The sequence below is a fragment of the Carcharhinus amblyrhynchos genome, chromosome 15 (assembly GCF_965287045.1).
Source record: "Carcharhinus amblyrhynchos chromosome 15, sCarAmb.v2.hapA, whole genome shotgun sequence".
NCBI lineage: Eukaryota > Metazoa > Chordata > Chondrichthyes > Carcharhiniformes > Carcharhinidae > Carcharhinus > Carcharhinus amblyrhynchos.
The window spans coordinates 49,072,991-49,100,249 of record NC_137338.1 but is presented as its reverse complement, the minus strand read 5'-3'; the positions used below and the strand labels follow the sequence as shown (position 1 = coordinate 49,100,249).

At 44.0% G+C, this 27,259-nt stretch overlaps 1 pseudogene; it reads right to left on the bottom strand.

Annotated features, from left to right (window-relative positions):
• The window catches only part of LOC145352873 (nucleolar and spindle-associated protein 1-like), a 131,226-nt pseudogene that overhangs the window by 61,113 nt on the left and 42,854 nt on the right, over positions 1–27,259 (bottom strand).

The following is a 27,259-nucleotide window of genomic DNA, read 5'->3' as shown; positions in this document are numbered from 1 at the left end:
GCCCTGATACTTATAAAGGTGAGGTGCAGAATTATAATCAGGAAAACAAGATCATACCTTTATCGCTCCAGGGCTAGTGATGACCCAAGGTGAATCTTTATTGTAACAGACATCCAAACAAACGCCAGTTAGTTACCTTGCACAATGAACCTGAGTATTTTGGTGAGGGTAACAGTTGAAGGCACCAACAAAGGTGTTGCCACTCCAAGTACCACAGTTATATATATTGTGGATGGAATCTGATTCTTCAAAAAGGCATCACAGTGTGGGATCATAGTTGGCTCTCAAACTCACATATGCTGGCACTGTGGCCACTGATACACTTTTCTGGCAGATAGCAGCCAAATTGGCCACCTCCACAAACACTTTCCAATCAAGGACAGTGGATAGGTTCCTGAGATTCCCGATCATATGTTGCCTTGGAAGAATGGCATGTCCACCAATAGAGACAACCACTCTCCCTCCACAAGAAGATCTGTGGCACAGCTGTGGCTGCTGATTCTTGTGACTCTGGCAGAGAGATAAATATTGTAGGCCTTACAAGCCCATTAACATCCTTGGGCAAGCCACCCCCAGGCACCTGCCAGGCTTTAGCCTCAGTGGGGGGCCCACCCTGCAATGCCTCCAATCTACCCAGAACTGGGCATTTAATTATTCAAATTGTCTATCCACAGCGGCTGGGTGGGTAGCTTTGATGACCCACCTCTGCCCAGAGGAATGTATCAGATAACTGACCCAATACTTTCATGTCTGACTTACCCTCCAGTCTCACCTTCAAGCCTATCTCTGCAGGACTGGGAATATTCCTTCTTGTAAGAGCTAAACATATTAGTCTCTTCTGAAAAAATTATTATAGTATATCCAAACAGGTTCTTTTAGAATAAGTATGATAAATGCAATTTTAAACAGTCACAAATTTGTAATTGAAACCTTCATTTCTGCTTTAAACCATATTTTGCTATTACGAAGCATCTAGTAGCATTAATGAATAGTTAGACTGCCCTTGTATGTTTATGTGTTTGCATTGTTTGAAAGTACAATCTGATAACATCATAGTAAAGGGAACTAGACTACTCAGATCTAGGTGAACAAGAAAACAAACTGTGTGTCTCTTTAGCAATTAAACTGAAGAATTGTGAACTTAACAGCACAAGGACTAAGAAGGGAACGTAAATGAGTATGATGAAATCAATGTGAAAGATAAATAGTGCGAGGGAAAGAAAGATTGTTTCAAAAGAGAAAGGGTTAAAAACTCTGAAAGAAAAGGTAAAAATGTGTACCTTCTACATATTTATGTTACATTCTTAAAATCCCCAACATTATTTTGGTTAAGGAATGAGAGTCAACTCTTGTAATAGTGAATTTTCAGTACCAGAGAGGGCGATTGGAAGTAATTGCAATAAACACGTTGTGAAGAGAAAATCAGGAGAATGAGGAGTGCAGTGACAGCATTCCCAGGGATTTCAATAGAAATACAGAAAAGCAGCAGTGGGGAAATTTAAATGGCATGGGAGCAAAAGGAAAATCACCAAGTGACACAACAAAGGTTGGCAGGCAGGGTTAAGTTTACAGATAAACAATTAAGTTAACCTTTTATATCTTATTTCTTATTTCAAATGAGTTTTAATAACTAAAAATATAGCCACAGTATTAAAATAATAAACTTTAGTTAAATAAACAACCCAAGGTTATCTAGAAATTACAATGCAAGTGGTGGGCTGTAACTGCAGCACATTGGAATTCTTGTGAGCATTGTGATCATGGACTAAGCACATCTGAGCTAACTGTTACTTCTTGATGAACTTCAGTTCAGAGGTGTTAAAATGGAATCCAAACTGCAGATATTGTGTGTAGGGGAGAGTTACTTGGGCACTTTGATCCAGGAGAATTAAGTTAGGATGAGGTATAAGTCTGGTTAGTAGTCAGGGACAGGATGGTATGACTGCAAGTCAGGTAAATAAGGGGACACCAACTACAGTGCAAGAGGGAATTTACCCTTTACAATATCATACAGAAGGCCATTCAAAAGAATGTGATGGGTCCAGCGAACAGCGCAGTCAGGCAGAGAAATATTGAGGGCAATTCTCCCATCCCGACCCATAACTTTTCTGGTGGATCGAGGTGGGAGATGCACATCGCTGGCCTTGTTCGGGATTTGTGCTTGCGCTGGGAACACATGCGCATTTCCCAGACTCAGAGAACTATTGGAGACCAGACGCTGGAAACCGGTGGGAAGGCAGGTAAGTCACCTGAATCCTTTTTAAGTGTATTTTAAATGTCATTATCGGGAACTTGCCAGTCCCAAATGAATCTCTCACCCCGCCAGAAGTACTTCATTCCAGCGCGGTTTAGAGTAGCTCGTCACGTTCAGGGAACTATCAAGAGATCCTGCCGGAGTAAACCCCTGCAGGGGTTTAGGTGGTAGTGAGGTGGTGCCTGTGGGGCATGGGCACCCTGGCAGTACTAGCCTGTGCCCCCAGCACTGCCCAAGGGGCAAAGTGCTCATGCCCAGGAGCACCTTGGATTGCCCACCAGGCATCGGGCAGTGCCAAAAGGGTGGGGCCTATTGTGGGTGGGGCCTAAGGGCAATCGGTAGGGGTGGGAGGTCCCACTGCCGCTGTGAATGGCAATCAGTCTGGGATGGACAGAGTCGAGCGATTGGGGTGGGCTGGGGTGGTGTGGTCCGCAGGGGTGGGGGGCTGCCGACTTGGGTGGAGGGTCTGACCCCGGGCGGGGGGGGGGGGGGGGAGGTTAGCGGGGCAGGGGGAGTCTGTCGGGATGAGGGGAAGTGGGGGGATCGCCACTGCTGGGGGAGTGGGCTGGATATCGGAGAGCTCCGGGGTTGAGGGGTCAGGGCTGGCCCAGAAATTGTTGGAGGGGCCATGATCTGGCCATGGGGGGGGGGCGGCGCCAGGAGGGGCAACATTGCAGGGGTGATTGGGCTGGCCAGCAAATGGGGGTCTGACAGGTCGGGGCTACTGTGCATGTGCAGAGCTCCAGAACTACCAAAACTCCAGCGTGGATAGGCCCCACCCCCTCTGGGTCTTTAATGAGATTCACAATTGGGACCTCTGCATTGCACAGAGTGGGGAGATTCGAGTGAGAAGTTGAACTGAGAAAGCAGTCGTGATCTTGAACAGTTTTCCCACCAATTCAGCACTTTTGGCAGAATGGCACCCATTGATCTCTGCAGCTGCAATTGTGTGTTGCCTGCCCGGTGTCAAGGTTAAAGACATCTTCTCACATCTTGAAAAGAACTTTAAGTGGGAGGGGGAGAATTCAATTGCCATTATCCGTGCAGATTCTGATGGCACAGAGAAGATTTCAACTGAGAGGTGACAGAGAGTTTGAAGAGTTCGGGATAAATTTAAAATGCAAAAATTACCAGGGGGTAATCATATCTGGACTGGTTCCTAAACCACATACAAATTATTATAGGGACAAACAAAATTAGAAGGTTAAATGTGTGGCTGAAATTGTAGTATGGACGCAAGGATTTTAATTCATGGGACACTGGCAGCAGTACTGGAGAAGCAGGGAGCTATTTCATTGGAATAGTGGTGTGGAAAATTAGTTAATTAATGGGTTACATTCAAGATAGATTTTTTCAGTTTGATATGCAAAGGAAAAAAGGAACAGAATGTTTTAGATCCCGTTTTGTGAAAAGAGACAGGGTTAAATAATAACCTTTGTAGTAAAAGGTATTCTGAGAATGAGTGATCATAATATGATAGAATTTTACATTCAGTTTGAGAGCGATTTAATTAAGTCCGAGTCAAGACTCTTAAATGGGAACAAAAGCTATGTAGGTATAATGGATGAACTGGTGAAAATAGATTAGGAAGCTAGATTGAAATGGATGATGGTAGATTAGTAATGGTAAACATTTAAAGAATGAATTCATAATTTGCAATAATAGGATTATACATTCCACTAAGAAATAAAAATCCCACAAGAAAAGGGGTCTAACTGTGGATAACAAGAGAAAGAAACAATGGTATTATGTTAAAAGAAGAGGCTTATTATGGTGCCAAAAATAATATTAAACCTAAGGATGTGGGAGGATTTTCAAAATCAACAAATGCTGAGAAATACTGATAAAAAAGAAGAAATTGGACATGAGAGCACATGAGCTGGAAACATAAAAAATGATTGTGAAAGCTTCCAAAGCTTCTTTCTAAAATAGCGATTAGCAAAAGTAAACTAGCAAGAGTACAAGAGGCAGAGTCAGGAGAATTTATACTGGGGAGCAAAGAGATAGTGGGGACAATAAACAAATAATGTGAAAACATAAGAACATTCTAGAAGTAATGGGAAACCAAAGATCTAGTGAGAAAGGAAATCCATGATATGAGAATTAATAAATAAATATTATTGGAGAAATTAATGGGACTAAAAACAAAAAAAATCCCATTGACCTGATAGCCTACATCCTAAGTTTTAAGAGAGGCAGCTACAGAGATAGTGAATGCGTTTCTTTTGATTTCCCACAATTCTTTAGATTGCAGGACAAACAGGTAAACAGCAACAGACCCTCTTTATTTAAGAAAGGAGGAAGAGGGCAAACTGGGAAATTTATGCCAGTCAGCCTAACACCAGTAATGGAAAAAAAGTTAAAACCTATTATTAGGGACCTAGTAACAAAAAATCAAGATATGATTAAGCAGAGATGTCATGAATTTATGAAAGGGAAATTCTGTTTAACAAATCCATTAGTTTTGAGGTAAGATGGTAAGAGGTGTACCTGGTAAGATGGTAAAGGGGAACCAATAGATGTTGTGTATTTGGAAACTGCTTCAATTACTCTGCAGGTTTGGCAGTATCTGCGGAGAGAAAAATAGAACTGAATTTTCAGCTCTGTCACATTTGAAGAAGACTAATTAAAGGTTATAGATCTGTAATGTTCACTGAGCTAGAAGACCAGTCACAAACTTATTGAATGGCAGAACAAACTCCAGTGGCCAAATGACCCACTGCTGTTCCTATTCCTTAGATTAGTTCTTCAGATGCCCACACATAAATTGACTTGACTTAACTTCCTGTAATGAGACTAGTTCATCTCAATAACACAAATACAACAACTGCACATCATTTTTGATTTACACATTCCAATAGTGTGGCAGACAGCAAGATGTTCTTTTTGTGAAGCTAATGCCAGAGCAGCAGAACTTGAACATCAGCTTCTGGATTGGTGAGTTTTGCTGCACATCTGCCTGCATTTGCTGGACAATGTGCAAATAAGTAATGGTCAGTGTATTAGCCTCACTGAGTGGTACTTAATGGTGGTGAGAGGGGTCTTGCTGGCTGGCTTGAGAACCAGTAAGAGTCCCACACTACCTTCTCTGGTCACTTGGGCTGTTGTCTTGACATTGGAGTGCCTTCCCAGGATCAGGCACTGCCAGGAGCAAAGATGCTGCCCATTGAGAGCTTCTAGAGAGATGGCAGCTGCAGTGGGTTTTAAACCCATCCAGCGCCTGGGAATGACATGGACACAGGCACAGGGAATCAATGGTGGGAGGGGAATCTCAGGATGGGAGTTATGGAACAGAGGTGAGGACAGGAGTCTCGGTGCCCCCACTTTCTTCCTGAAGCTGGGTCACTCGATGAAGCACTGAATGTCTTTGAATGCCATTTGAGAGCCCGCATGCTCTGCATTGAATTATATCAATGTGCTTTGAATGCAAAATCTGGCAGATTGTGTTCTAAATGCTAAGAGCCACTGCCCTTCTCTTGTTTGCTTATACTGGGAACTGAAAAATAATGTTGGTTCAAATAAACAAAGCAGGTGTCAAGTTGTGGAAGGACTATACAATTACTCAAGTCTGGAAGGAATTTGAAATCATTTGTCCGTATGCAGAAAGAGTTGAATAACGTTCAGGCTTGGGCTAATAAGTGACAAGTAACATTTGAACCACACATGTGCCAGGCAATGACTATTTCCACAGTGAGTCCAAGCAGCTTGTCCCTTGGTAGTAAATGGCATTACCATCACTTAAATCCCCCAACATCAACATCTGGGGGTTACCATTGACCAGAAACTGTACTGGCTAAAAGAAAAGATCAGATGCTAGGAATTCTGTTGGCAGTAACTCACCTCCTGGCTCCCCAGAGCCTATCCACCGCCTACAAGGCACAAGTCAGGAGTGTGATGGAATGGTCTCCATCTGCCTGGATGGGTACAGCTCTAATAACGCTCAAGAAGATCAACACCATTCAAGACAAAGCATCCCACTTGATTGGCAACAATCTGCCATTTTCAACAGCCACTCCATCCACTGACACACAGTGTGTACTATCTTCAAGATTTGCTGCAGCAACTCAAAGCTTCTTGGATAGCACCTTCCAAACCTGTGACCTCTTAGCACCCAAAAGGACAAGAACAGCAGATGCATAAGAATATCACCAACTGCCCATGTCACAGTAGTAAAATTCCTCTTACTAAAGTCATAAATGACATCCTCAGTGGTTGTGAGAAATGTAAATTATCCTTTCTCATCCTTCCTAACCTCTGACATTGGTAATGAAACTATGCCCCGCCAATGTCTCTTCATTGTCATCCAGGTGAATGGGATTATTCTCATCTGATTCCATTCTTATCTATTTGGTCATAGCCAAAGTATCATCTACAATGACTTCACTTCCAACACCTACATGTGCCTTCTGGTGCTCCGCAGGGATCTATGGTCACCCCATTCCCATTTCTCATCTACATCCTGCTTCTCAGTCACATAATCTAACAGCACAGCATTAGCTTTCACATGTTTGCTCACTATAGTGCAGCGAGGTAAGGCTCAAACTCTGTCAGTGGAATAACAAAAATTTATTAACAGAACAGCAGAGCAAGGAAGAATGGTTTGAATTCCACAGGCCCAGAATCTAACTCCCAGAACAAGCCCAGGCAAATGAGTGAGTCCCAGTCACGAAACTTATTGATTTTAAAAATCTTATCCTTGTTTCAATCCCTTCACGGCCTTGTTTCTTCCTGTCTCCGTAATCTCCAGACTGAAATGCTCTAAGAAATCTGTACTCCTCTAATTCTGATCTATTGAGCATTTCCAATTTCAATCACTTCACTACTGGTGACCCTGCATTTAGTTCCATTGGTGTAAAGTCTAGAGTTTGCTCTCTATATTCTTTACCTCTCTCCTTGATTTCCTCTGTTAAGGTCATACTTAAAATCTACATCTTTGACTCTGCTTTTGATCATCTGGTCGAATACATCCTGAAGTGAATTTCTGTCATAGTTTGTTTTATAATGCTCCTGTGAAGTATCTTGGAATGATTCCTAAAATTAGAATCGTTGCATAAATGTAAGTTGTTGTTTTTCACCATCCAGAGATACGAAGTCAGAAGATCAGCCCTTCGGCCAATTACCTGGGTTCAATCATGAAAAGTGTTATTTCTTAGAAGATATTAGAATAGACCGCAGAACAAAACTAGAATCTGAAAGAGAATTAAACATGAAATAAAACATAAAAGGGCTGCTTAGGCAAGAGCAGATCCTACAATACTATAATCCTATTCATTTAGTAATACTGAGACAAAACATGCATAAATTGAGTAGAAGCTAATAAGCATGATGTTTGTATTGAAAAGTTCAAACAGTTTTTCTATTGCCATACCATTAAGTGCAGCACAAACTGCTAATTGTATTATTGGTGTACAGTAATTGCTCAATTAATGTTGACTTGATTATTGTTTCATTATAACCTCACTGATAATGTAGTGAATTTTTTAATGTTGCAACATTCGCTAGAATGCTTACACATCCCAGGCTAAAGGTCTGAGATTTAGCTTGACTAATAAGCTCACCACGCACCCACAGATGGTACCCTCAACGCTCATGATCTTCACTGGTCTGATCCAATGGATTCAAATCTTTTCCAGCTAGTGTTCCAGCTGTTTCAAACAGTAATTTATTTGTATTTCTTTCAATTTATTATACTGTGTTCGATGTTCATGATGTGGTCTCCTCTACATTGGGGAGATCAAATCTGGCTGGGTGACTGCGGATCACGTCCAGTCAGCTTGCAAATATCCTGTCACTTGTCATTTTAATTCTCCACCTTGTTCACACGCTGACTTTTCTGTCCATGATCTAGTAAATAACTCAAATGAAGCTCAACACGAACTCAAGAATCAGCATCTCATATTTTGTCTCAGCACGCTACAGCTGTCTTGACTCAATGTTGACTTCAACAAATTTAGACCATAACCTCTGCTTCCATCTTGTGTTTTTGGGGTTTTTTTTGCTGGCTTGTTTCCTTCTTTATCCTTTCATGTCACATTCAGTTAGTTGCCACAACTCAAGTGGCTACAACTTTGCCTCATTGCAACACCCATTAACTCTCTCTCTGGCTTTCTCATTATGAAATCTTTTGTAAATTAATCTCTCTCTCCTCCGTGCTACCACAGACCTGCCCATTTATTCAGCCTAGTCCTCCCCCTTCTATTGTTTGCATTTCTGTCTTTCTCCTTTCTGATGAAAGCTCATCAACCTAAAACATTAACTTTTGTTTCTCTCCATAGGAGTTGTCTGACCTGCTGAATATTTCTTGCAATTTTTGTTGTTACTTCTGATTTCCAGCAAACTACAGTATTTTGTTTTTGTTTTAAGTCAATAGTATGCAAGTACAACAAACCCATAGTGTGTTGAAGTCCCCATGCTATGACTGACCTCCATCATCAGGTTACATATAGACACAGAACAAATCTTGACATTGGCAATACATCATTCATCCTTCCTAAAATGTTAGCCGAATTAATGGTAGATCATTAAAGATTCACTCAGTCGCACAACACCCTTGCAATTACTTATTCATGGGGGAAGGGAAGGGCTATTTGGAAACCTCTGCAGACACAGGGAGAACATGCAAACTCTGCACAGATAGTGACCCAAACCGGGAATCAAATCCGGGTCTCTGGTGCTGCAAGGCAGCAATTCTAACCAATGTGCTATTGTGCCGCCCACAGTGGCATCAAACCAAAAAATGCCAGGCATTGAACAGCACCAATAAGAGACACTGTAGCCATCGCCTCTTGACATTCAATGGTTTTACCATCACTAAATCCCCACTGTCAACATCTTTGGGGTTACCATTGACCAGAAACTCAACTGGTCTCATTACATAAACACAATGGCTACAAGAGCAGGTCAGACGCTAAGAGTACTGCGGCGAGTAACTCGCGTCCTGACTCTCCCAGGGCTATCCACCATCTACAAAGCACAAGTCAGGAGAGTGTGATGGAATATTCCCCACTTGCCTGGATGGATGCTCTCCAACAACACTCAAGAAGTTTGACACCATCCAGGACAAAGCAATCCATTTGATTGGCACCGCATCTACAAACATTCAATCCCACCATCACCGACACTCAGTAGCAGCAGTTTATACTATCCACAAGATGCACTGCAGCAATTCACCAAAGATCTTTAGATAGCACCTTCCAAACCCACAACCACTTCCATTTAGAAGGACAAGAACAGCAGATACATGGGAACACCACCATCTGCAAGTTTCACTTCAAGCCACTCACTATCCTGACTTGGAAATATATCACTGTTCCTTCGCAGTCCTTGGATCAAAATCCTGGAATTCCCTCCCGAATGGCATTGTGGGTCAACCCACTGCATGTGGACTGCAGCAATTCAAGAAGACAGCTCACCACCACCTTCTCAAGGGCAAGTAGGGATGGGCAATAAATGGGTCAGTGATGTCCGTGTACAGAAATGAATTTTTAAAAATCTCAGGAGAAGACGAGAAGGGTATTCATAACACTGGAAGTGAGTTCTCTTTGGTTTCTGAACATTTTGGCGATGATGTGAAAAATGCTTTCTGAAATGTAGTTTACATTTTTATCAGGCTTGGGTAGTCATTTTGCTTCAGCTGCCACCAATAGAAAATAAATCAACTCATTAGCAAAAGTCATTTGAGTAATTTCTGGTTGTTCGTGTTTAATTTGGGTTATTGCAGTTTATTGTTTCAGGGGATACTTTAAAATAAGGTCAGTAGGAAAGCTGTATGTAAAAATGACATTTTAATAGTTGGGTGGTAAAAGGAGAAACAATCATGTATTCAAGTGTCTGAATATCTATAACAGCAAAGACAATCATGCTGATATTGGTCATGTGTACATTAGTGAACTGTATCTGGGGATAACTTCAAAACTACACTACCAGTTATCTTTGCTTTACCGTTGCTGGTTCGAAATCCTGGACACCCCATCCCTGACAGCGCAGTGAGTGCACTTGCACCACATGAACTGCAGCAGTTCAAGAAGGCAGCTCACCATCACTTCCCAAGGGCAATTAGGGATGAGCAACAAATACTACCCTGGCCAGCAACACCCACTTCCTGTGAAAGAATTTAAAAAATGCTACAGTTGAAGCTAGTCAAAAAATAATGATAAAATATGCAAAAGAAAGACTTTCATTTATGTCATGCTTTCACAACCTCAAGATGTCCCAAAGCACTTTACAGCTAATGAAATAGCTTTGAAATATAATCACTGTTGTAATGTAGGAAACAAGCCAGCTAATTTCCACACTGTAACTACTACAAACTGCAAAGTTATAAAGACCAAATAATTTGTTTTTAAGTGATGTTCACTGAAGGATAAATATTGGTCAGGGCAATGGCCAATTGAAGAGTTAGTAGATGCTGTTTATTTAACCTAAATAGTGCATTTAGTGTATTAGTCTTGTTTTATCATTAAGCCTAATTGAATTAATGAACTGCCAAAAAGAAAAGTGGTTAAATTGTGCTTTGGCAAGTGATGGATGAGTTGGAAATCAGGAATTAATCTCACGACTTTGTAATTCTGTGCAAATTTGCATTATTGTTAAAGTGCTAATTACATTCTGAGCAAATGAACAACAATAATTTGCATTTATACAACACCTTTAACATAGCAAAATAATCTTCGGCATTTTAATAAAGGGTAATCAGACAAAAATCCACACTGAGGCAAAGAAAAGATTATTAGGATGGATGCTAAAATGTTTCGTCAGAGGAGAAGGTTCTATGAAGATCTGAAAGAAGGGGATGGGAGGTGAAGGAATGGAAAGATTTAAGGACAGAATTCTACATCTAGATTTCTGTAGGTATGTTCACCAATGGTGAGGCATCAACCTCCTGGGGGCTTCAATGACTTCCCTTCACTCCAGTAAGGTCGGGCTGCCAGCTTCCCACAAGTGGCCCATTAGAATCTCCCCGCCCCCATCAGGAGTGTTTAATCCCAGCGGGGAATGAAACAGTCCTGGTGGGGGTGGGAGACTCTAGTGGGCCTGGAGATTTTCAGTCCTGGTGCCTGCTAATTACATGCAAATTCTAGTTTAAACAATTTATGCAGTTTTGCACCAATTTCTGGTACGGTGCTGACAGTGCCAGAAACCTAGTGGCCAGAAACTTGCAGAACTTATTTGATCTTTGTAACTTTGAAAAAAACTTCAAAATGCATAAGAAGTGGAGTGGCACAAAGGTAAGCATTGCTGCCTCACAGTGCCAGGGACCCAGGTTAAATTCCAGCCTTGGGTCACTGTCTATGTGGAGTTTGCATGTTCTCCCCATGTCTGCATGGGTTTTCTCCCACAGTCCAACGGTACACAGGTTAGGTGGATTGGCCAAAGCTAAACAGAATTGAAGGAATGTAGCATTGCGGTGGGGGTGCAAAGATGGAAGAGGTTATTGAGATAGGAATGAGTGAGCTTATGAAAGATCTTGTGCGCGAAAATTAATATTTTAAATTTGAGGTATTAGGTAATCAGGAGCCAATGTGACTATTAATGAATGGAACTTTATAAGGATACAATGGGGGTGATTCTCCCAGCCCATTTAGCAAGCTCCCTGCTGGCACCACGACCTCCACAAGTCTCCGATCGCTGGATTTTCAGTGCTGTCAGCTCCTTGTCAGAAATCGACGAGGAGCTGTATAAATTGTTTAAAATAGAATTTATAATTAGCGGAGGCCGTGTCCCACGTGTTATGATTTCTGTGGTGGGTGGCCACAGTGTCAATATCTGAGCTGGTGGCTCTATGTATGAAATAAAATAACAGCGTTGTGTCCCCAGCAATACCCTCTCATGGATATTCCTCCATTTTGTCTTCTGCATTGACTTATATGGATATCTACTCCTACTGCCACTTGTCTTGTGCCTGGAGTCTCTTCTGACCTACTGAAGGTACAGGTCATCTCTCCTACTATCTACCTCCTTCAATAATGCCCCACAACAGCATCATTACCAAGGAGCTTGCTTTCTCTGATGTTGTGCCATTCTATTTCAAGGTTCAGAATCACTTGCTGCATAACTGCCACTGTTGTGCTGTTATAATGATATAAAACCTTCGGCTTATTTATTGTACAAGATGCAAGGCACCAAAGATTCATAACGGATTGGTTAACCATTTTGTGGGTTTATTTATTAAGATTAGGCACCTGAGAAAAGTTATACATAGGTGTAAATCTTAAAGATATCAGAAGTGTGTGTGTGTGTGTGTGTGTGTGTGTGTGTGTGTGTGTGTGTGTGTGTGTGTGTGTGTGTGTGTGTGTGTGTGTTGTGTTCAAAGCAAAAGTAAAACTAAGATCAAATGACACATGTCCCTTCTAGAAACATCATGCTAATAACCCTTGTAGACATATTAGGACAGCCAGCACCTGTTCCCCTGCTCCAGTCGAAAATGCACTGATCTCCCCTTTAGGCAGTGCTAGCAGGTGACAATGCTGGGACACCTGTTGATATATGTGATCAATGAACAGAGTGAGGTTAACACCAGATGCATGCAGCCATCATGAAAATGAACAGGCAGCATGAACTGGACATGAAGTCTGCAATACATCAAACAAGTATAGGTTAATCATACATTGTAGCCTTTGTGCCTGTTTTTGTGGTATATCCAATTTAGCCACGTGACAGCTTTCGCATGCAAGTTGATGATTTCAACTTTATCGCTGCCATATCTCAATCATAACATTGCTTTCTTGGTTAGACTGAAGCCAAAGTCTTTAACCTCCACAAACTCTTTTCCCAAGCTATCCTTCTAAGGTGGTCCTCAGCTGCAGTCTCAGGTTGAACCAAACTGGTTGTAACCTTGGTTCCAACCACTTATCTTCTCTTTCACTCAGAATACTTAAATCCATCTCTGAAACATCACTGCTCTCCCTCTTGGATCAGCTATCTCTGGCTGAAACCTTCATCGAATCAGAGGTTGATACAGCAGAGGAGGTGGTTTTTCAACCCATAGGTCCCCAATAGTTGTTTGAAAGGTCTATTCAATTAGTCCTACTGCCCTCGTCTTTCTCAAGATCCTATAAATTTTATCCTTCCCTTTTGAAAGTTAGAACTGAATGTGTTTGCACCACCCTTTAAGGCAGTACACTCCACATTACAGCAACTCACTGTGTCATATTTTTTCTCAATTCACCTGTTTCTTTTGCCAATTATAACCCTATGTTCCATGGTTATTGGCTGTTCTACCACAGGAAACATTTCCCACTTAGTCACTCGATCAAAACCTTTCATGTTTTTGACACCTCCAGACTGAATTATTCAAATACTCTCCTAGACAACTTCTCATCCTCCACCCTCCATGAATCTCAGCTAACAAATCATACATACTCTCCCCAAAAAATTCTAAGTGCTGAATTCACATAAAAACTGGAGTAAATCCTGCTTTTTTTTTCAGTGAGATTTTCAAAATGAATCTCCCACACTCTGTGTGCTGCAGAGAGCACTAGCGTGAATCTCGTGAAAAATCTGGGGGCAGAGCCTATTCCTGCTGGAGAGGCATTGCGCTGAGCGAGCGGGCTACTGTGCATTACAGTGTGTAAATTTGCTGGTAGTGTGTCACATCAGTCCACCAATCTGTCCTCCAAAAGTTTACTGGATTGCTAAGACGTCATCCCATGACAGTGGCAGTGGTTCCATGGAGTCAATGATAGATTTCAGTGCTGATGTTGTAACAGAGGCACAGAGATTATAGTTAGCATTGCTGCCTCACAGTGCAGGGACCCAGGTTTGATTCCAGCCTTGGGTGACGGTCTGTGTGGAGTTGCATGTTCTCCCTGTGTCTGTGTGGGTTTCCTCCCACACTCTAAAGATGTATAAGTCAGGTGGATTTGCAATGGTAAATTGTCCCTTAGTGTCAGGAGGATAGGGCCTGGGTGGGATTATTGTTGGTGCAGGCTCAATGGGCCAAATGGCCTCCTTCTGCACTATAGGAGTTCTATGATTCTATATTGTTTCTTGCTGAGACATCATTACCACTACCTGTAGGATTTTTCTATTTTCAATGATTATGGCAAGTAGCAAACACTTGCAGAATTGTTGTAACGGACAAATGAAATCGACCAGCAGCTAACATGTAAGTAGTTTGCAATCCTTTAAATACTGCCGGAGAGGAGGATCTTCCTTGTTCTCAAATGCAAGATTAAGAGAATATTGAGTTCCAAAAGGATACTGCCAGCATCAAATCAGTGTTGCACGCTGTGAGGATCTACCTGCTCTGCACACTTCAGTAGCTGTTCCTACATGTGTGCTAATACCTGCATCAAGGTTGCATCTGATGTGATTTACCCCAAAAGTGTGCATGTGCATGTGCATTGTGCATATTCTTTTAGAGTATTAAAGCCACTGGCAGCAGCCAAAACAAAGGACAGACACTAACAAGACACATTTCTTACTCCACTCCACCATATGTCACTGGACAATATCGGCAAGGGGACAGCATGCTGATGATGAAGAGAATAGGGACAAGATTAAATCCTGGACTCAAGAACTCATGATACAGGGACAAGCAGAGAAGCCATTTCTGGAGATGCTCTGGCTGTGGAAGTGAGCAAGGGTAGTCCCAGTCAACTGGACAATAGAGGAAAAGGATGGGAATGCTGATCATGCCCAAAGGCTGAAGAAGGATAGTGTACAATGGTAACAATCAAATAGGCTGTTGTCTGTGACTTTGATTAGAGTCATTCTAATACTGGAAGCCCAATTGGAGATTTTAAACTTGGAGTTACTTAAGATAGAGAAGCAGGCAGAGCTCATACTGCCTCTGAAGCATTCCCCTATCATTCAATCTAGTCTTCTACCTAAAGTCCACTATGCCACCCTGACTCCTTCTTGTTTGATTCCCTGGTGAAAATGTGGCTGGATTTTATGACAGCAACAAGGATTCCACTGCCAGGGCCAGTAGTCAATCCAGATCCACTTCAGCAGTTAGTCAGGGCGAGGGCCACATTGTGTCAGTGATAACCAATTAGGGGCAATCGGAGAGCCAGCAGCTTAGTAGTTTCAGCAGCACCATTCCTAGAGGTGGCCTCTACTGGGGCTGGACAGGGAGTAAGTGGATGCATTCATTGGTTTGCATCCTCAAAGTATGGCAATTACAGGCTGGGGGTGTCAGAGCCAACAGACAAGCAAAGGAGGGAATGCTGCTGAGGCCAAGTGGCACTGTTATTGGAGGGGAGGTCATTGCCACTGGAGACACCCCCTGCCCACAGTGAACAAAAAGTTGCCTGAAAACCCATCGGAACCTACTAGGAGGCTACCAGAGTTTATCGGGCAATCTTCCTATGCAACAGAGGACCTCCCTAGTGCTGGAAAAATGCCAGCAGAGGGGGAAAATGGCCATTAATTAAGAACAAAGAACACAGTACAGCACAGGAACAGGCCCTTCGGCCCTCCAAGCCTGCTCCACTCATGCGCCCAACTAGACCATTTGTTTGTATCCCTCTATTCCCAGTCTGTTCATGTGGCTATCTAGATAAGTCTTAAATGATCCCAAAGTGTCCGTCTCAACCATCTTGCTTGGCAGTGCATTCCAGGCCCCCACCACCCTCTGTGTAAAATACATCCCCCTGACATCTGTGTTGAACATTGCTCCCTTAACCTTGAACTTGTGACCCCTTGTGTTCGTCACCTCCGACCTGGGAAAAAGCTTCCCACTGTTCACCCTATCTATGCCCTTCACAACTTTATACACCTCTAATAGATTACCCCTCATCCTCTGTCTTTCCAGGGAGAACAACCCCAGTTTGCCCAATCTCTCCTCATGGCTAAGACCCTCCATGCCAGGTAACATCCTGGTAAACATTTTCTGTACTCTCTGCAAAGCCTCCACGTCCAGGACTGGACGTAGTATTCCAAATGTGGCCTAACCAATGTTCTATATAGCTGCAACATCATATGCCAACTTTTATACTCTATGCCTCATCCTTCTTCACTACCCTCTCCACCTGTGCTGCCACTTTTAGGGATCTGTGGACTTGCACCCCCAGGTCCCTCTGTGTGTTTATACTCCTGATGCTTCTGCCATTTATTGTATAGCTCCCCCCTGCATTAGATCTACTGAAATGCATCACTTCACATTTATCTGGATTAAATTTCACCTGCCATTTCTCCGCCCAATTTTCCAATCTGTCTATATCCTGCTGTATTCTCTGACAATGTTCATCACTATCCACAAGTCCAGCAATCTTTGTGTTGTCCGCAAAGATTGACCATTTATGAGGCTCCATTCTGCATTCTCCTTATTTAGGGAGCAAAGGTGTGACCATAATTTAACTGAAAATGGCAAAGCTGGGAGGTTGTCTTAACAAGTAGGAAGAACTTGGTTTAGCTGAGGGAGATATTCAGAAGCTGTCATCATAATTTAACCCCTCAAATGTTATGGTCTCCATATTATTGGGTAGCAAACTTATGATCAGAGATGTGTGTCTAGATCCTGTGAAAGTTCTTAAGGCCGATTGTCCCAGCCTGCAGCACTGCTTGAGTAGGGCGATGGACCAAGAAGGTATCAGTAGTGACTGTTTCTCCGTACTTGCTCTGGGTGTCACAGCGTCTGCACATCTCCCAAGGTAAATTTTTTGATGTCATCAGCTCCACACAGGAAATCAACACAGAGCTGATTAACATATGAAAATGACATTCAAATTGACATTTCCATTTGATTAGCAGGACCGGAATGATATTCTACAGGCCCACTATGTCTCTAACCCTCTGCCAGGAGTGGTTCCTTCCAGTGGCATTTTTGACTGATCCCCACTAACATAGAACAGGCCTCTGACCCTGCTAGAAGGAACAGAGGCCACTGCAGCCCCCTGGGAGGTTGGGGGTAAGGGGGTGCTCCTTGGGCAGTGTCAGGATGCTAGGCTGACACTGCTCAAGCAGCAAACTGGCACTACAAAAGGGCACCTTGGGACTAACCATGGGGCACTGAGCAGTGCAAGGAGGTGGGGCCAGAGAGGCAGGGCCTACTGGGGACAGGACCTATTGGTGAAGCAATCAGTGTGGGGGGACCCACGGCTGCTTAGTGAAAAGATTGGGGGGGAGGGAAGGAGTGAAGGCAATTGGAACTGACCATCTGGGTGGTGGGGAGTGGGGCTGGGGAATCGGCGCTGCTGGGGAGATGGTTGGGGAGATTCAGGCTGGCCAGTAGGGTAGGGGTGGGGCAGTGGACAAAGGGGCTGGCTCGGGGAAGGGTGGGAGGCCAGCGATCAAGGAGTGGGGGGGGAGTCAGAAGGTCAGCAATGGGGGGGGGTTGCGGACTGGCCAGTAATCAGGAAGGCCAGCAATGGGGGGTGCCACTGCACATGCGCTGATCTCCACGTTGACAAATTAGCACATACGAAATAGCTCATGCAGCACTATGCTGCCAGTCTCTCAGGCAGGAATCAGCCCCACCCCTTACCTACCAGAGCGAATCCTGCTGAGGCACTTTGCAGTGCACAGTGTTGAAGATTCACTCTGCTTAGTACTCTAAAAAAAACCGGAGGGAATTACTCACGTTTTCCTGCACTTTGGGAACTTCAAATTTTTTTGGAAGAATCTCAGTCCTGATGTGCTAACATATGTAAAGACTGCACAGGAAGCTTGAACTTCTGATAGGCATTTCTCCTGCTTCACAGCAACCTCTGCAAATGAGCTCGAGTCAAATACTTCAGACAATCTTAATTCACACACCTGGATAGTTATCCAGGAAATGTTTGACAAAAATCTTCGTCTAACATCTGGGTAAGTCCAGAACTGAGATCCAAACACTACTGACTCCACCTCCCCTCCTCCAACCCACTGAAAAATGCTCCTGAGCCCTTATTTGCCAAACTGATTACCCCACAGTGGCACAATGGTTAGCACTGCTAGGGATCCAGGTTTGATTCCCGGTTTGGGTTGGTCATTGTCTGTGTGGAGTCTGTATGTTCTCCCTGTGTTTGCATGGATTTCCTCCGGGTGCTCTGGTTTTCTCCCACAGTCTGAAAAATGTGCTAGTTAGGTGCATTGGCCATGCTAAATTCTCCCTCAGTGTATCTGAACAGGCTCTGGAGTGTGGCAACTAGGGGATTCTCACAGTAATTTCATTGCAGTGTTAATGTCAGCCTACCTGTGACACTCATAAAACCTGCCACCTTATCCACATACCTGCACCTACCTGACACCTTACCCAACTACCATCCCACCATATCTCCCATATGCCACTTCACCCACCTACCAGCCCACCCTTTTGCCACTTCACACCAGCCAACTCACCAACTGTACCTGCTTACAACCTCTTCCACCTAGCAACTCACCAATCGACCCACTTACCCGACCCACCTACACACTCGACCTATTCAGTCATTAATCCACTCACCCTGTTACCTGTTCAATAACTTTCATGATGTGGATACGCCGGCGTTGGACTGGGGTAAACACAGTAAAAAGTCTGTCAACACCAGGTTTAAGTCCAGCCGATTTATTTGATAGTACACTCACTAGCTTTCGGGGTTAGTCCCTTCGTCAGGTCCCTTCGTCATTCACCTGACGAAGGGACTAACCCGAAAGCTAGTGAGTTTACGATCAAATAAATCGGTTGGACTTAAACCTGGTGTTGTCAGACTTTTTACAATAACTTTCATCCATTTAACCATTCACTAACATTCAAATTGAACCATTAAACATACCATGTGGCAGCTAATGCCATAAAAAATGGGCTTGTCCTGTCTTCCTGTGACTCGACTCCACTGATAAGGCGCTCCAAAGGATGCTGAGTTCCACATTTCTGGAAACGCAGGCTTCAGAAGACTCAACCAGTAATGCAGAGTAACGTTGAGTAGGGGGGAATGTTTGAATGGAGCAGATCCGATGATCCAATAATGATTGCTGCTCCTTAGAAGACCTGGGTCAACCTGGTAACTAAATCTCTGCAATGCAAGAACTATATAATGACAGTTAAAAGAAACCATGATGAAACAGGAAAGACTCATGATTAACTTGATTCCATAACCAACACATCAGAGAGAGACACACACATGCACACACACAACCGACATGTCACCTCAGAGCAGTGGAAATAATTTGTTGCAGAAGTGGATTCATCTTTGATTCATCTTTTGGAGCAAAGAGATCATAAACATTTCTACTAGTGGCATAGACTTAAAAGGAAACAGAAGATATAATACCTGTTCTGCAGTTATACAAACTGAGAAGTCCAGTCAATTTCAAACCCAAATCCTGAATGAGGCATGTTAATTTGAAGTCATGCTCTACTTTGATGTTGGAATGAGTTATGGCATTTAATCAAATGAATCAAATTAATTAAATCAAATCAATAATAAATCAAATCAGACCAAATATGGCTACTATTGCAAACTATAGTAACTGATGTGATTAAGACACATATAAAATTAACATTGCAAATACAGAGGTTGAATAAATAACATTCAAAGAACATATCTATGTCAGCATTCATAGGCGAGTGGTATAACTTTCTTATTAATTCAAATTATTGTGGTTGGTTTAATATTAAAGAACTTGAATGTTGCTAAGTTCTAGACAAAAAATAAGTATTTCTATCAGTGACACTCTATGGAGCGCAAGTGCTCTGTTAATATGCAGGTGGGAGGAATTTCCTTACTTTATCTGTTGTCTGGCCCCTTTAAGGGGAAATCTTCTGAAAGGGCTGCCCAATTGGGAACTGAGTTTGGGATTCACTCCAACCTGTCTTGGCTTGCCCCAGCAGTTAAATCTTGGAGGCATGACTGTAAGCATCACATCTGAATTCCTCTGTATATAGTTGCTCCTGTTAATAACCGAGTTATTACGTTTTAGCTTTATAGGAGGCTTATCTGGTTTGCAGTACATCCCTGCAGAATTTTTGGAATTCATAACACTGTGTACAAAATAAATTCAAGAGTTCTGGCAAATGGCCATTTTCATTTCTGTAAAGCTGTTATGGTAAAATGTAAACCAAGCCTGATAACAAAGGATAGGACTATATGATACTGACTATTTATGGGGCAACATGTTATTGTGCGTCATTTACATTGCAATGTAATCAAGATTACTAACGAGCAATAGGACCATAAGGTGCTGGCTATTTTTAAGACATCCCACACAATGTGTAGGAGCAATGTAAGTGATTCATTGAATAAATGTGTGATTTATTGGCTGCAGAACTGATTCAACACTTCATTGCAGTCTTGTGTTGAACTGCTGTAGTTCTAAGAGCTGTATAAAAGCTGCTGATTTGCAGTGAAGTACAAAAATACAGCTCCTAATACCGCACATTCTAGAGGTTTTGGTGAATTGCAATTTTCTATAGCAGGCAGACTGATCTTCAGATTCCACATTGATCAGAACTGAGATCCTTGCTATCCTCTGACAAAACTTCTCACAATTCCAGCCTTATCCTGGAAAGTGAAGATGACCCTCAGCTTCTGTTCTCCATCACAAACCATCACTTTAACACCCACTCCCATGTCATCTCCAACCTCACCTGCGAGGAGCTTCTGGACTTCTTCATCACTGGGATTGAGACTATCCAACAGCTGGCACTGCCACATCCCTTCTTTGGTGAACAACCGGGACAAATTTCTCCAGAGTTTCCACTCAGTCCTAGCCCTTAACTTACATCTTTCTCCACTTCCTCTCCTATCTCCCCTCATATCCTCCCTGGACTCATTTTACCCATGAAACCCATCTCATGCTGCTGACACTAATTCCTATCAAATCACTGATGACTGAACCCCCATTCAATTAATACTTCTTGCCCTTCAATCTTCAGATACTGCTCCCACTTCCCATCAAATCTGCTATGGAATCATAGAATCATAAAATCCCTCTGGTGCAGATGGAGGGCATTTAACCCATCGAGCTTGTACCAACAACATTCTCACCCAGGCTATATTCGGGTAACCTCACATATTTACCCTGCTAATCCCCTGACACTAAACGATAATTTAGCATGGCCAACCCACCTAACCCGCACATCTTGGGACTGTGGGAGGAAATTGGAGCACCTGGAGGAAATCCACGCAGCCACGGGGAGAACTCCACACAGACAGTCACCCAAGGCCGGAATTGAACCTGGATCCTTGGCGCTGTAAGGCAGCAATTCTAGCAATAGCACTGCCATTGCACCCCTCTCCTCAAACATCTATTCCCTTGTTCCCTTGTCCTTGCTTATTACTATCCCACCTCCAACCTCTCTTTCCACTCCACAGTCCATGAAAACATTGGTGTCTCCCAAATCTGCACTCGTTTTTCCTGAAACTTGGATGAATTTTACCAGCCCTATGGTGCTGGGCTGAGAGGTGGCAAGACTGGTAATATGGCTGGAGTGAATGGGAGGAATGCCCACTTTCCTCCGCAATGGCATATCACAAGTAGTGAGAACCTCAGCAACACACCCTTCCATTAGTCAGGCAACTGTGCCACTTAAATGCTCAATCAAGGCCTTATTTAGAACATAGAACACTACAGCACAAACAGACCCTTTGGCCCACAAGTTGCGCCAATCATATCCATACCTACCAGGCCATAGAACTATCTATAACTCCCAGTCCCATTAAATCCCATGTACTCATCCAGAAGTCTTTTAAAAGACCCCAGCGAGTTCACCTATACCACCACCGACGGCAGCCGATTCCACTCACTCACCACCCTCTGAGTGAAAAACTTATCCCTAACATCTCCTCTGTGCTTGCTCCCCAGCACCTTAAACCTGTGTCCTCTTGTAGCAACCATTTCAGCCCAGGGAAATAGCCTCCAAGAATCCAAGAATGACTTGGAAGAGAGCGTACGTGGTGTGATCAGCAAGTTTGCGGATGACACCAAGATGGCAGGATTGGCAGATACTGAGGAGGAATGTCAGGTGACACAGCAGGATATAGATAGGTTGGTACATTGGGCAGATAGATGGCTGATGGAATTTAATCCTGACAAATGCGAGGTGATGCATTTTGGAAGGAATAATGCTGGGAGGAGTTACGTGATAAAAGGTAGACCAATTAAGAGTTTAGAAATACAGAGGGACCTGGGAGTGCAGGTGCACAAGTCTCTGAAGGTGTCAACACAGGTAGAGAAGGTTGTGAAGAAAGCTTACGGAATGCTAGCCTTTATAGGAAGGGGTATAGAGTAAAAGAGCTGGCGTCTAGGGGTAAGTTTTTCACTCAGAGGGTGGTGAGTGAATGGAATCGGCTGCCGTCAGTGGTGGTGGAGGCGAACTCGCTGGGGTCTTTTAAAAGACTTCTGGATGAGTATATGGGGTTTAATGAGATTGAGGGTTATAGATAGGTCTGTAGGTTGGTAGGTGTTGATGTGATCGGCACAACTCGTGGGCCGAAGGGCCTGTTTGTGCTGTAGTGTTCTATGTTCTATGTTCTATGTCTAATGCTTCAGTTGTACAGAACGTTGGTTAGGCCGCATTTGGAGTACGGCATCCAGTTCTGGTCACCTTACTACCAGAAGGACGTGGAGACTCTGGAGAGAGTGCAGAGGAGGTTTACCAGGATGTTGCCTGGTATGGAAGGACTGAGTTACGAGGAAAGGTTGGAGAAACTGGGGGTCTTCTCCTTAGAAAGATGGAGATTAAGGGGGGATCTGATAGACGTGTATAAAATAATGAAGGGAATAGATAGAGTCAATAGTGGTAGGCTGTTCCCTAGATTGGGGACAATTACGAGAGGTCACGATCTAAGGGTGAGGGGAGAGAAGTATAATTTGGATACGAGAGGAAGGTTTTTCACGCAGAGGGCCGTGGGGATATGGAACGCGCTACCGAGTAGGGTGGTGGAGGCAGGCACGTTGGACTTGTTTAAGGTTTACTTAGATAGACACATGAGTGAAACAGGGATGGAGGGTTATAGTAGAGGGTATTAAATAGGGTCAGAGCCTCGGGACGACACCGGAAATGTAGAATTACATGTTAATGTTTTGTCTTTTTTAATCCACAGGTATCGGTCCACCTTGTTGTCAAACGAGGGGCATGCACACGGTGGGTCGTGCGTGGGCTGCTCTTGGAGGTTCCGGGAGTGGCCTAGTACTTCGTGTCGGTGTGTGTGCTTAATCCTGGACCAGCAGACGGGCACCACAACAGGTCGGTGACTATCACTGCTAGCTGTGCAGATACATGGATTTGGGTCTGTGTCTGTGGGAGTTTGCGCATTTTTCCTGTGGTTGCGTGGGTTTCCTCCGGGTGCTCCGATTTCCTCCCACACCCCAAAGATGTGCTCTTAGGCTGATTGGCGTACGAAATTGACACTATTCTCCCCTGAATCTGGCCACATTAGGGGTTCCATTCACATACACACAGGGCAGGGTAGGTGTAGGGTGATGCGGCAGCGCGGGCTCGTTAGGCCGAAGGGCCTGTTTCCCGTGCTGGGTTGTTCTTTGTTCTTTGTTCTTTGTAATCCACCTCATCTATACCTCTCAACATTTTATAAACCCCTATCAGGTCGCCTCTCAGCCTTCGTCTCTCCAGGGAGAAGAGACCTAGCTCCCTCAACCTATCTTCATAAGGCATGCCTCCCAATCTAGGCAAAATCCTTGTAAATCTCCTCTGCACCCTCTCAATAGCTTCCACATCCTTCATGTAGTGAGGCGACCAGAACTGCGCACAGTACTCCAAGTGGGGTCTGACAAGGGTCCTATAAAGTTGCAGCATTACCTCCCAACTCCTAAACTCAATCCCTTGATTAATGAAGGCCAGTACACCATACGCCTTCTTGACCACGTCCTCCACCTGCAAGGCTGATTTAAGAGTCCTATGGACCTGGACCCCAAGGTCCTTCTGCTCCTCTACACTGCTAAGACTCCTACCCTTGATATTCTACTCCTTCATCCCATTGGACCTGCCAAAATAGACCACTACACATTTATCCGCGTTGAAGTCCATCTGCCACTTCTCCCCCAAGTCTTGCATCCTATCTTTGTCACGCTGCAGCTTCTGACATCCCTCCAGACTATCCACAACACCACCAACCTTCATGTTGTCGGCGAACTTACTAACCCATCCCTCCACTTCCTCGTCCAGGTCATTTATGAAAATGACAAACAGCAAGGGTCCTAGAACAGATCCCTGGGGCACTCCACTGGTGACCGACCTCCATGCAGAAAAAGACCCATGGCAATATTTTAACCCATGGCAATATTTTCCTTGAGTCATTAGGGCCTGCTGAGACTGGGAAGTATGCTATTTAAACTCTAGCAGTCTCCCAGCATGTTTTGGTGGGGACTGAGTCGTAAGAGACACCTTATATTTCTGTGACAATTGTAAACTTAGCCTTTATTCATCTGTCTGCAGCCTTTCACATGGTCAACCAAACCTTGTTGTTCCAAAACCTCTCTTCTGGTGTCCAGGTGGGTGGGACTTCTCTTCTCTGGTTCCATTATAGCCAAAATTACTTGCAACGACTTCCCTTCCTGCCCCACACTGTTACTGTTGGAGTTCTCCAGCATCCACTTTGGCTCCCTCCTGTTTCTCACCTATGACATCAAATGAAAACATATTGCGTTCTACATCTATGCTGATGATATCTGATTCTACCACACACAACATCTCTCAAATCTTCTGTTGTCTCTGGTTGTCATGCTACTTTGTCTGACATCCAGTACTGGATGACCAGAAGTTTCCTTCATTAAAATATTGCAAAGACTCAGCCTATTTCCTTCAGTCTCCACAACAAACTGCATTCCCAAACTATTGGCTTCTGGCAAGTATCTGAGGCTTAACAGGATAATTTATAATTATAACTGATCTTGGTAGGAGGCTCCAAATACATACAAGCTTCATCATCAAGTTTGTGTACTTCCACCTCTGTCACATCACTTGATTCTGCCCCCTCAGCTATTCAGCTGCTGAAAGCATCGTCTACGCTTCTCATGTCTCTGGAATTGAACTTTTTGTCCTGCATACACTCAAACTCACCCAAAACACAATTGCTCAGATCGTAACCTGCGCTAAATCCTGTTCACCCATATTCCCAACCTGCATGTCTACCTCCTTGCAATACCTCAATTTAAAACTTCTCTTCCTAATTTGCGAGTCACCTCACCCTCCCTATCTCTGAAACCTCCTCTCATCCTCTAATCATCCACGATCTCCTGAATCTTTAATTCTGAAATGTCAGTAAACTGAATACACAGAACTGAGGTGATTGGCAGAAGAACCAGAAACAGCACGAGGAAATGCTTCTTTTTAACCACACTGAGTTCCGTGATCTGGAAGAGTGATAGAAGCAGATTCAGTCAAAGGGAATTGTCTAAACAGGAGAAGGGGGAACGTTTCCAAGGCTATGGGGAAAGAGCAAGGGAATAGCATTAACTAAACACCTATTTCACAGGAGCAGCACTGGGTAGAGTCTTAGGATCCGATTCTCCTGTTTTCCTGCTGGGATTCACCCACTTGAAAGATGCTAATATCAAGACCACTTTGTGCCACCCGCTGGCCAGATCCACTGTTCTGACACTAGGCCGCCATTTTTAAATGGGTCAATGGCCTCCACGCTTGGAGACAGGCCACCCCTACAAAAGGTGGAAATGACGTCTCCCACATTGACAATGGGACCCCCACCAGCCCCTCATCAAAGAATGGGCAACTGTCCTCCTCCCCCCCACCTCCCACAGACACCATGCAGGCATGAGGGTCACCCGACCCAATCCTCCATCACTCAGCATTCTCTTCGGCTCCCCTTCTCCCTCAGATCACAAATGCAGCTCCCCTCCCCCTCAGACTCCCCTCACTCAGAAAACCTCCCCCCACTTAGTTGCCCACTAAGGCTCCCTGCCTTCCAGATTGTCCACTCATCTCCTCTTCATCCTCTGATCCTCCATGCAGACCCCCTTACCCCTCAGACCCAGTACTCAGTCCCCCTTCAGGCCACTTACATTGGCAGTGCCCACAGAGTATTGTCCGCTGGCACCCTGGCAACAGACACACCGGGTAGGTGTCTGAGGGGTTTGAGGAGCAAGATCCAGCGGCCATTTGCCCCTCTGCTGCTGCCCGGCTGCAGGGGAAGGGTAACTCAGGGATCCTGGAGGTTGGCTGGTCTCATTATTGGAACAAGGTGTTGACCTTGCCACTCTCTGTAGGGATGCGGGTGCCATGGCTGGATGGCATGGTGATTTCAGGCAGACATGTGATCAGTATCTGCATTCTTGCCCATTACTGTGAAAATTCTGAAGTGGCCAAGTCACTTTAATCTCCCCCCCCCCACCTCCGCCACCCACCCCCCCAACCACCTAGCAGGATTTTAAATCATTGCAGCACACCATTCTGCAGCAGAGATTTCTCTCTCTCCCTATCTGAAACCACAGGTGTGAGCTGACCTCTTTTGAAGTTCTCTGACAGAGAGGAGATGTCAATTCCACCTGGGGGCTGTGACTGGGGGTGGGGCAGGTGAGGGGGGGGGGGTGGCTTCCAGTCTGCCCAGCTATGCAGTCACTCCCAATGTATGCACACAACTTTGATTAGAAGTTTCTCAGGCTTTCCAACAAGCTGAATTCTTTGAAAGTCTTTCCATTCCAGTGGAGTCCTTTACACTTTAACAAATTTAAGTGCACTGCCTTAGAAAAGGTTGTCATTGATAGCTCAATGGAGTTCTGCTCCAAGCACCTATGATTACGTTCATTTCCCTTCATGCTTGAATCGATCTCAAGTACCCTATTGATCCTGACCGCAATGCTGAAGGAATCTAAACTGATTGACAGCCTGTGATTTCTTGAAAATGATTGTGTTTTGTAAGAGAGGAAGGCAAACAGTGCAATTTAATTTGGCATGAGGCGGGATGAACATTCGCAATTACATTCCCAGGAATTAAGTGGATCGAGCTTCCAAGTGGACAATGTCAGGAAGCCCTTTTGCATTCATTAGCCTGTCTTGCATGGTCATTAAAAGACCAGCCTGTCAGATTAAAACCCCACCTCCCTGTAAATTAAGTTCCCCACCAGCAAGAAATTAGAATGTTCACATCAACAGCTGCATGTAAGAGGCATTCTCCCGGCAAGGTA